Source organism: Bombina bombina, chromosome 2 (genome assembly GCF_027579735.1).
Source record: "Bombina bombina isolate aBomBom1 chromosome 2, aBomBom1.pri, whole genome shotgun sequence".
In the NCBI taxonomy this organism is placed as follows: domain Eukaryota; kingdom Metazoa; phylum Chordata; class Amphibia; order Anura; family Bombinatoridae; genus Bombina; species Bombina bombina.
In genome coordinates, this window is record NC_069500.1 from 322973799 (window position 1) to 322985914 (window position 12116).

Consider the following 12116-nt stretch of genomic DNA (forward strand, 5'->3'; position numbering starts at 1 on the left):
CGCCAATACCATGAGAAACCACTAGTCTTCCAAACTCTGAACTCCTTTCTAATTGTTTTGAATAGAGGGATGTAGTTCAGTTTGTATAATTCTGTGATATCACTTGAGATTCTAATTCCTAAGTATTTAAGTGCCTCCTTTGCCCATTTAAATGTAAAATTAGTGTCAATCAATTTTTTTGTATGGTTTGGGAGTGCAATAGGTAGTGCTTCGCACTTATCCAGGTTTATTTTATATCCTGATATATCAGAGTATTCTTGCAGTATCTGGTATAGGTACGACAGGGATGTCAGCGGTTTAGTCAAGGTAAGAAGGACATCGTCTGCGAACAGGGATATTTTAAATTCGTCTCCCCCTATCCTAACTCCTTGCACCTCTGGGGCTAAACGGATTGTTGCAGCTAATGGTTCTATGCAAAGCGCAAAGAGAAGTGGTGATAAGGGGCAACCCTGTCTCGTACCGTTTCGTATGTCAATGAGTTTAGATTGGTAGCCTGCTGCTCTGATATGTGCCGTAGGGTGAGAGTATATGCTCCTAATCGCCTGAAGAAATGGACCCCGAAACCCCAATCTGTCCAAAACTTCTAACATGTAGTCCCAGTCTATTCTGTCGAACGCCTTCTCTGCATCCAAAGATAGGACCAGAGAAGGCGTTCGTGTCTTGTTAAGGTGGTCCACCAGGGAGATCATGCGTCTTGTATTATCAGGGGCTTCTCTTTCTTGGATAAATCCCACCTGATCCGGGTGGATCAGTTTAGGTAAGTAAGTTTTAAGCCTATTTGCTAAGATCTTCGTGAAGATCTTGATATCTTGATTAATTAAAGATATGGGTCTATAGCTTTGACATATTTTTGGATTTCTACCTGGTTTAGGGATCACCACTATCTTAGCCTGCAAAATTTCCTTTGGGATTTCCCTGCCCTGTAAAATATCGTTACAAAATGTCACTATATGGGGGATTAAGATTTTTTTAAAAAGTTGGTAATATTCTCCTGGGAACCCATCAGGACCTGGTGCCTTCCCAGGTTTCAACTCCTTTATAGCATTGAGTACCTCCCTGGTAGACACCTCCGCATTTAACTCATCTTTAATACTATTATCTATGGGTTGAAGTTTAGCTTCGTCTAGAAATCTGTGTGTCAGGTTCTTTGTGTGGTCATTACGTGTAGTTTTTTTCCCGTCGTATAAATGTGCATAGTACTGAGCAAAGCTGTCCGCTATCTCCTGAGGGTTTGAGGTGTATGAACCGTCTGCTTTTTGTAATTGTGATATTGCAAAAGATTTGGTTTTTTCCCTGAGCTTGTGCGCCAAGTATTTATCAGGTTTGTTAGAGTAAATATAATAGTGTGCTTTCAGTTTGTGTGCTGCTCTGATTGCTCCTTTATTCATAATAGTTGCTAATTCTGACCTTTTACAGGGAGTGCAGAATTATTAGGCAAATGAGTATTTTGACCATATCATCCTCTTTATGCATGTTGCCTTACTCCATGCTGTATAGGCTCGAAAGCCTACTACCAATTAAGCATATTAGGTGATGTGCATCTCTATAATGAGAAGGGGTGTGGTCTAATGACATCAACACCCTATATCAGGTGTGCATAATTATTAGGCAACTTCCTTTCCTTTGGCAAAATGGGTCAAAAGAAGTACTTGACAGGCTCAGAAAAGTCAAAAATAGTGAGATATCTTGCAGAGGGATGCAGCACTCTTAAAATTGCAAAGCTTCTGAAGCGTGATCATCGAACAATCAAGCGTTTCATTCAAAATAGTCAACAGGGTCGCAAGAAGCGTGTGGAAAAACCAAGGCGCAAAATAACTGCCCATGAACTGAGAAAAGTCAAGCGTGCAGCTGCAAAGATGCCACTTGCCACCAGTTTGGCCATATTTCAGAGCTGCAACATCACTGGAGTGCCCAAAAGCACAAGGTGTGCAATACTCAGAGACATGGCCAAGGTAAGAAAGGCTGAAAGACGACCACCACTGAACAAGACACACAAGCTGAAACGTCAAGACTGGGCCAAGAAATATCTCAAGACTGATTTTTCTAAGGTTTTATGGACTGATGAAATGAGAGTGAGTCTTGATGGGCCAGATGGATGGGCCCGTGGCTGGATTAGTAAAGGGCAGAGAGCTCCAGTCCGACTCAGACGCCAGCAAGGTGGAGGTGGAGTACTGGTTTGGGCTGGTATCATCAAAGATGAGCTTGTAGGGCCCTTTCGGTTTGAGGATGGAGTCCAGCTCAACTCCGAGTCCTATTGCCAGTTTCTGGAAGACACCTTCTTCAAGCAGTGGTACAGGAAGAAGTCTGCATCCTTCCAGAAAAACATGATTTTCATGCAGGACAATGCACCATCAAACGCGTCCAAGTACTCCACAGCGTGGCTGGCAAGAAAGGGTATAAAAGAAGAAAATCTAATGACATGGCCTCCTTGTTCACCTGATCTGAACCCCATTGAGAACCTGTGGTCCATCATCAAATGTGAGATTTACAAGGAGGGAAAACAGTACACCTCTCTGAACAGTGTCTGGGAGGCTGTGGTTGCTGCTGCACGCAATGTTGATGGTGAACAGATCAAAACACTGACAGAATCCATGGATGGCAGGCTTTTGAGTGTCCTTGCAAAGAAAGGTGGCTATATTGGTCACTGATTTGTTTTGTTTTTGAATGTCAGAAATGTATATTTGTGAATGTTGAGATGTTATATTGGTTTCACTGGTAAAAATAAATAATTGAAATGGGTATATATTTGTTTTTTGTTAAGTTGCCTAATAATTATGCACAGTAATAGTCACCTGCACACACAGATATCCCCCTAAAATAGCTATAACTAAAAACAAACTAAAAACTACTTCCAAAACTATTCAGCTTTGATATTAATGAGTTTTTTGGGTTCATTGAGAACATGGTTGTTGTTCAATAATAAAATTAATCCTCAAAAATACAACTTGCCTAATAATTCTGCACTCCCTGTAGTTTGAAGTGTCTGGAATATTTCTATAGATAGATTCTGTTGGTGTATTTTAGTAAGTGTGTCTATTTGGGACTGGAGGGAGTCCACTTGCTTTCTGTTTGTTTTGGTAAGAATCGACTTCTCTTTGATGAGCAATCCCCTAATAAAGGGTTTGTGAGCTGCCCAAGCATTAATTGGGTTAGTAGTGGTTCCTACATTTATTTCCCAGAACTCAGATAGAGCCTTGGATACAGAGTCATGCTTATCTGGACCTTGCAGTGCATAAGGATCAAAAGTTCAAGAGCGCATCGTACTAATATGGAATGTGTCTTTAATTGTAATTTGAACTATTGAATGGTCTGACCAGGCGCATGCGTGTATTCTAGAGGCTATTAGATCTGGAACCCAAACCTGGCTCAGGAAGACATAATCCAGCTTGGAATAAGTTTTGTGTGCATGAGAGTAATACGTACAATCTGTGGTTTTACCATATAGGGTGTCCCAGGAGTCTATTAAGTTGTGTGACAGAAAGATCTCCTTAATTTTTTTTATCATGGCGTTGTGTCTCATCTGCTTCTGAGTTATCTTTAACTTATCCGTATCTTGAAATGCATACATTGATATATTAAAATCGCCCCCAAGCAAAGTCCTAACTTGTGACCACTGAGTTAATAAGCCAGCTACATGGGAAAAGAAGGAGATCTGAGTCTCGTTAGGTGCATATATGTTGCATAAGACTATTTGTTTATCTTTCAACCTCCCCTTCACTATCAGGTACCTTCCCTCTGGGTCCCTAATCGTCTGCTCTACTATAAATCCCAGTGATTGATGTAAGAGGATTGATACCCCTCTTTTTTTCTTGTCAGTGGTAGAATGATAGTGTTGTGTGTAATTTCTTGACCAATATTTCGGTATTACTTCCTTAGTAAAATGTGTTTCCTGTAAAAATATTACGTTGGCCTTTAATCTAGAGTATTGGGTCATAGCCATCCTACGCTTGAGGTCTGTGTTAAGGCCCCTGACATTATGTGAAATAAGTCGTATGTCCCCCATCATTTACTTACAGTCCCGAGGTTGGGGCTCCCATCCCAGCTCCACCGCTGCATGCATTATTTGCAACCATAGATATTTCATATATGTGTTTCCTTTACTGGACACCTCATGTGAGTAGGCAAGACAGTGTACGAGAGCAGACATATAAAACAAGAACAAAAACAAACTTGTCAATGAACAGTAACATGAGCAACAAGCAATATGCAGCAGTAATAAACAAAAGAAAAAAATCCCATCCCTCCCCTCCCCCTCAAATGTAAATAACATTTTTTAAAATACATTATGCCCCCCACTGCTAGGTAGGGTAATATGAGCAAAGAAGATTATTTCAAATTGTCCGTTTGAGCAGATTGTAGGTTAACTAGACCTGATCTCATATACCTCTCAGTCACTGGTATCAAAGTAATCGCATCCCCAACACTATCACTATCTAATGTGTATAGTTCTGAATATTCTCTAGTCTGAGACTCTTAATATTGGGGAAGAGGAAAAAAAAACTTTTTTTTGAAAAGTGTATACAATTACATACCGATTCTTCTCCACCTCTTGGCCTGAGATAAATAAGAGAAAACAAGAGGCAGCTTCTCACCCAATTATCGTTATCAAATGCAAAGCAAACACAGTCAACCTTACAATTGACTGCATGCTGATGATATTCATGTTTTGGCTTTCCTTTTTCGACACTCTTGTCCATTTTTGTCTGTGTGGTTGGCCTGATCCAGAAGATGGTTGTTGTGCCTCTATCATTTCTTTCATCTGTGGTATTTCCGGCGTTTCCAGTTGTAGACTATTGCAGATTGCTGGGATCTCTGATGGTTCTTTAAGGCTTAGTGTCTTGCCCTTGTGCAGGATATATAATTTGAAAGGAAATCCCCATCGATATACTATCTGGTGCTTCCTCAAAAGTGTAGTGAGCGGTTTCAGATAGCTTCTTCTTTGCAGCGTTTTGACACACAGGTCTTGAAAAAACTGGATTACTGACCCCTGAAACTTAAAAGTAGGGTTTTTCCTAGCCGCTGCTAGGATTTCTTCTTTTTCTGGAAATCTGAAAAATTTGATTACCACATCTCTCGGTGGGGCGTCATCTCTTGGTTTAGCTCTTAGAGCTCTGTGGGCTCTTTCCATCTGAAACTTCCCATCGTCGACCTCCCCAGTAATTGCCTGAAAGAGCTGATGCAGATAGTTGGGTAACTCATTTGCTGACACCGTTTCTGGGATCCCCTTCAACCTTAGATTGCATCTCCGACTTCTATTTTCAAGATCTTCTAATTTGTCTTGAATGTCATTCATCTCTTGTTGGTGTGTAGACAAATTTTGGTTAATAGTAGTTAGCTCTTCTGTGATAGAAATTTCTGATTCCTCCAACGTCGCCACTCTAGTGCCTAATTCTGTGATGTCTTGCTTTATTTCAGCTAGACTGTTGGTAACAGTGTTCTGGAATGAGTCGAATTTTTCCCAAAGCTTGTCAAAGTTCTTGTTAATATCTTGTTTGGACACCAGGGTCTTGAGATCAGCTCTTGTGGCAGGAATGGATTCATCTTCATTAAACTGAGAGTCTGTTTCTGAGTCCATTTCTTCTTCTAGCATGTTGTTAGCCTCTTCTAGGATTTTTTCTCCTCTCACCGGTTTGAAAAATAAGGTGGCTGCTGGAGTTTTAGTCCCTTGGGAGGATTTGGTCTGTTTCCTGGCCGACATATTGGCCATGGAATATGGAGCAGCCAAATATAGCACTTTATATTTAGTTTTGGATTGGTTAGTAATCCTTCACGTACCTTTTTAAGCACTATTGCAACAGGAGGTATTTCTGTGTGATATACTGAGTCGATAACAGAATGTTGTTTTGGTACTTTGGTGTGTTAAAACAGTTGGTTTATAGCTGCTTTATGGAAACAGTCGCTACCAGCTTATTATGATTCCAGGAAGCCCTTTGATTGAGTGCAGTTGCAAAATAAGTTCCATCATATAGCTTAATTTGTATGATAATGTCAGCTTGTTAGTGTGCTATTCAGGGCCAAAATCTTTTAGTCTTCATCAGATCAGGTTCTTGGGTCATTTGTGATTTAGCTCTGCATAACCCCTCACAATTTACTCTTCACTGTTCACATAAATATTTCTCTCTCTATTCCCTCCTCACTGCATATATATGTGCTGTTTCACAGTGGATCCTTTACTGCAGTTTATAGTTGCAATGTAGTTTAAACTGTGTGGATTTTACCGATTCAGTGTAACATCAGTCTCCTCTGTACAGTGTTAACAGGAGAAGAAAGGGAGGTGGATATGAGGTGTTGTGTTAACAGTGACTTATTATCTGATATGGCTAGCGAACCGTTTTTAGTACCATTTAGTATCACTTGTATGTGGCCTTTTCTTCAAAATTGCATTATGTTGCGCAGCTCCCCATTTATGCCCAGCATTCTGGAATAAACACCCCTGTTTATAGTTAAGTGTGTGTAGTTTCCTCCTCTCCGTAGTGCTGCTTACTTGCAAGTCCAATCGTGTCCTTATGTCCGGTACAATTGTTGTGCCTGTACCTCCTGCATTACATTCGGCCTGTCTGAAAGTTTCTGCTACATGTCGGGAGTTGCGCCTCGTGGCCAAGATGGCAGCTGGCACTTCAGCGCTTCAATTGTATTCAGACTTCGTATGTCCCGTTAGCACCTAGATCAGCTGTCAGTCTGCCTGATGTAAGATCACCGCATCTTCAGTGACAGTCTCACCTGTTTTTAAGGGTTCCTTTGCTCTCTATAATATTGATTTTAAGCAGTGTGTTGTGGAGCTATTGAGTTACAGCTCCATCTTAGTGTGGCTTCAAACTCCACCACCCTCCCGTCATATTTAAAGGGACAGTCTAGGCCAAAATAAATTTTCATGATTCAGATAGAGCATGTAATTTTAAACAATTTTCCAGTCTACTTTTATCACCAATTTTGCTTTGTTCTCTTGGTATTCTTAGTTGAAAGCTTAACCTAGGAGGTTCATATGCAAATTTCTTAGACCTTGAAGGCCACCTCTTTTCAGAATGCGTTTTAACAGTTTTTCACCACTAGAGGGTGTTAGTTATCATATAGATAACACTGTGCTCGTGTACGTGAAGTTATCTGGGAGCAGGCACTGATTGGCTAGACTGCAAGTCTGTCAAAAGAACTGAAATAAAGGGGCAGTTTGCAGAGGCTTAGATACAAGATAATCACAGAGGTTAAAAGTATATTATTATAACTGTGTTGGTTATGCAAAACTGGGGAATGGGTAATAAAGGGATTAACTATCTTTAAAAAAAATAAAAATTCTGGTGTAGACTGTCCCTTTAAGAGATTCTATGCAAGTGCTAATCATTCTAGACAAAATGGTGTGGGATGATAAATTCATAATGGCAACATGTGACGTAACGTTGCTATATATATATATATATATATATAAATATATATCAACATTCCCCTATCGAAGCGGTGAACTTCCTCAAGAAAGATCCATCTGTAACTGAAGCACAACGCACTTTCATCCTTGATAGCATAACCTTTATTTTAACCAACAACTATTTTAGGAATGTCAACACGTTTACCAGCAATTATGTGGGATGGCAATGGGGACCAGGTTAGCAAATGGGCAAATGGGAGCAAATATTTTGGGACTCCTGTCCAGCTAGCACGGACCTGGTACTATATGTAAGGTACATTGACAATATCTTTTTAATCTGGAAAGGCACATTTGAAGACCTAAAATATACCATTGATTTGATGAACACGAACATGATGAATCTACAATTCACCTATGAATATAGTAGCAATAAGATGAACTTTCTGGATCTAAAAATAGAAATCATAAATGGGCAAATAGAAACATCGACCTTCTTCAAGGAGGTCGATTGTAATAACTTCATTCACAGCCTAAGCTGCCATCATGCCACCGGGAAAGCTAATATCCCAAAAGGTCAACTATTGAGGGTGAAGAAAAACTGCTCCAACCCAGCAAAATGGGATGCACAAGCCAGCATTTTAAAACAACGATTCTTAAATAGAGGATACAAAGAGGAAATCCTAGATGGGAAGATCGAAGAAGTCAGAAAGGTTGACCAAAAAGAGCTTATAAAATATAAGAACAAGCTGGCTAGACAGTCTGAAGATGATATTATTGATGTTCCAATGATCACTGAATATTGTGCGAATAAACACATTATAGAAAAGATATTCAAGTGACATTGGCCATTACTAAAAGAAGACGACACAATTGGAGAAAAACTAACTCCCCACCCGAAGTTCATATACAGGAAAACTAATAACCTGAGAAATAGGCTAGCCCCAAGCATCCCTAAACAGAAGAGACAGAATACGGTAAACTTCCAGGGCAAAGAAATTAGAGGATTCTACCCCTGTCCAAGCTGTAAGGCATGTAAAATGGCTGGAAGACCAACCACTTCTTCTCACATCACAAGAAAAACACAATATCCCCTATTTGATAAGATGTCATGACAGAGGTGTCATTTACCTAATCCAATGCCCGTGTGGTTTACAGTATGTGGGACAGACATCAAGAATCTTAAAAGACAGGATCAGAGAGCACATATTATGCATTGAAAAAAAGAATATAGACACCCCGCTATACAAACACTTTACAATAAAACTTGGCGGGAACGTCAAAGACTTAACATTTTTGGGATTCAAAGAGTTAACAGAAATTGGAGAGGAGGCAATTACGAACATAAACTACTCTTCAATGAATCGAAATGGACATTCACATTAGACTGCCTATATCCGAAAGGATTAAATAACAAAGAAGATATACTACATCTTTTGCAATTAAAGAGGCACTAGATACATCCATAATAAAACTAGAATTAGACTCCTAGATGATCACATGTATTCTTACACTAGTCCTCATGGTGTTCTAGTGGACAAACCCAATAAGTCAGACGGAAAAACAACAATTATTACAGGACCCATAGCATTGACACAAATCATTGTGAACATTACACAATAATTAATTATAATCTACAAGTTAGATTCCATAATGAATTGATAACTAGATCACAAAAGACAACCATAACTCAGATGACACCGAATAGCAAGTTCCACATGAAAGAACGCACTACAGGGGAGGCTAAGTATATATGATAGTTACTAAGATAGAGGAGACTCAGACTATTTATTACTAGTTTAACCCCATGAGTGCTAACGATGGCTCTGAGCCGTCACAGAGTTTTCCACTCTGGTGCTAACGACGGCTCAGAGCTGTCGCTAGCACTTCCCTAGCTTGAGGGAGATCTGGGGGCTCCCACCAACTACTACCCCCACAATTGGGCCTGCATAGTGACAGGCATCACCGGGGCTTCACGTTTTGCATGGTGACGTCACATGCAATGACGTGATGATGTCACCGCACAACTTTATCAAAAATGTACAATACAAAGTATAGGGAAAGGGGGCATGGTGCTTAGACGCCTGTATCTCAGGCATCTACAGACCCCCAAGACCCACCGTTGGAAAAGTAATCACCTAACCTTTCCAACAGTGTAAGTCTTGGGGATCTGGAAAAAAAATACAAAAGTTAAAAAAAAATCACCTTAGCACCCAGGTGGAAAAGTGCTTAGCACTCAAAGGGTTTTTAAGCAACCTATAGATGTATTCACATGGAGGCATACCATACTATTGCTCCTAACTTTTCTTCATTATGACTTACTATGATTGATAATTCCACTTTAGGCTGCCCTGTAAGACCCCTTTCTGTGGCTAGCAGTTAAGGGGTAGCCCACATAATTCACTGTGATCCCCACACATAAAGATGATGAAGTTTTTTTGGGGTTATTTGAGGTGAAACATTCCTCCACCCCACATATATATAACATTTTAAAAAATATTCTCTACAAGTATTTTAACAATGTTTTAATAATTCTCTTTACATCAATTACAAATCTGGTTTAGGCACCCATTCACATCCTCAATACCATTCCCATTAACGGTTAATGTCCCTTCTAAATGATGTGTGCTAATATGTGCTCTAATTTGAGAAGTCTGAACACCATTATATATAACGCAATTTATATATTCAACATATATTCATCATATATTCCTCATATATTCACTATTTCATCATAGATTCAATATTTTTGCATTGCTTCACATGCTATGTATATATATATATATATATATATATATATATATATATATATAAATCATACGTATACCCTTATCCATACTCAGGTTATAGAACTGTACTATTATTTATCCTCTAAATATGTATATCGTTGTCCATCCCAAAAAATTATTTTTTTCTCCACCTGGTGCTGCTAATATACTAGGTTACCTAATAAGTGCACTACGTTACTCTTTTTATTATTTTTTTAATTATATGCTTTAAAGTTTATGTATTTTAAGTCTTATATTTATTGACCAATCTTAATGTCTATTTTTTTGGATGGCTAATCTTTATGATTCTCTAACTTTTACGAATTTGACTTTATTTATTTATCAGTATCTAGTATGTCCCATCCATCACTTAACGGTTCCATTCACTAAATTTATATTTGTCTGGCGTGTTTACCTAATGGAGTTAACATGCTAACAAGACCTCTCTGCCAATTTGATAACACAATTGCATGCGTTTGAAATCAGGTCCAGTAAATACTGGAATCTAATAGAGCCGATTTCACTAGTCGCATCAAAACATCCGGTTAAACCGAAACTGGATATGACATCCCGGAAATGACGTCACATCTGAAACCAGATATGACATCATCAGGCCACCACCATTATACACACAGAAAAACGGCAAAGAAACTTGAACCAACTAAATACCAACAAAATTTATTTATACTCATAGACACATTTGTGACACTAATTTTGATTGTAAACATTGGTAAATAAGACTAAATCTCAATTTATAAATGATATTCTAAAAAATATATGTACCCCATGCCCATACCCACAATACATCATACAGGAAGTGGTCAGTCCTCAAGGAACCAATTTTGGTGCCCAAACACCCACTAATGATTGGACTACTTACCCCATATAAGTCATAATTGCTTACAGAGTTTTATAGTCTTGAAAAAGTCCTGTTATCAGGCTGAAACGTGTCGACATTTAACTGGTAAGCAATTTTCTGATACCCTAACAAGCACCTAGATTACGAGTTTTGCATTAGAGGCTATGCGGTGCTAACAAGCAGTTTATGCTCACTGCTCACTTACAGACAGCACTGGTATTACGGGTTTTTACAAACCCGGCGTTAACCGCAAAAAAGTGATCGTAGAGCAAAATTTTGCTCCACATCTGACATCAATACCAGCGCTGCTTACGTTAGCGGTGAGCTGGCTGAACGTACTCATGCACGATTTCCCCATAAGAATAAATGGGGGAGATCCGGCTGAAAAAAAACCTAACACCTGCAAAAAAGCAGCGTAAAGCTCCTAACGCAGCCCCATTGATTCCTATGGGGAAAATACATTTATGTCTACACCTAACACCCTAACATGAACCCCGAGTTTAAACACCCCTAATCTTACACTTATTAACCCCTAATCTGCCACCCCCGACATCGCCAACACCTACATTATATTGATTAACCCCGAATCTGCCACTTTGGACACACCGCCGCTACCTACATTATACTTATTATACTGTCCTCACTACTGATAGCTAGACAGCTAGTTAACAAAATAAACAGAAATAGCTTTGTGTTTATTCCAAACTGATTTTACTTCTGAATAGTTATTCTTTTTGGTTGTAAAACTGCAATACAATCAGATAAATAGAAATTACAATATGTACTTACACGTGGTGCTTTCAATATATACAACGATACATGGAGCTCACATTTAAACCTTACAGCAAAATAACAATGCAATTCAAATGTACAATGAACTCTTAGCAATCAATAAATAACTTACAGGCATATTTATATATACAGGCAAATATGAAGAGCTGGTTTTATATGCTTCTTGAAGCTAAGATGGCTGCTAGGAATGGCTTTTACAATAAGACCCATTGTCCATCCATTGCGCTTTACTTGAGAGTCTTTCAACAATACAAGATCTCCTTCTTGAACGTTTTGTTTCTCTTTCCATTTTCTATATTTCCATGTTTGCATACATTTGATAGTCACTGTTTCAGCTTGCAAG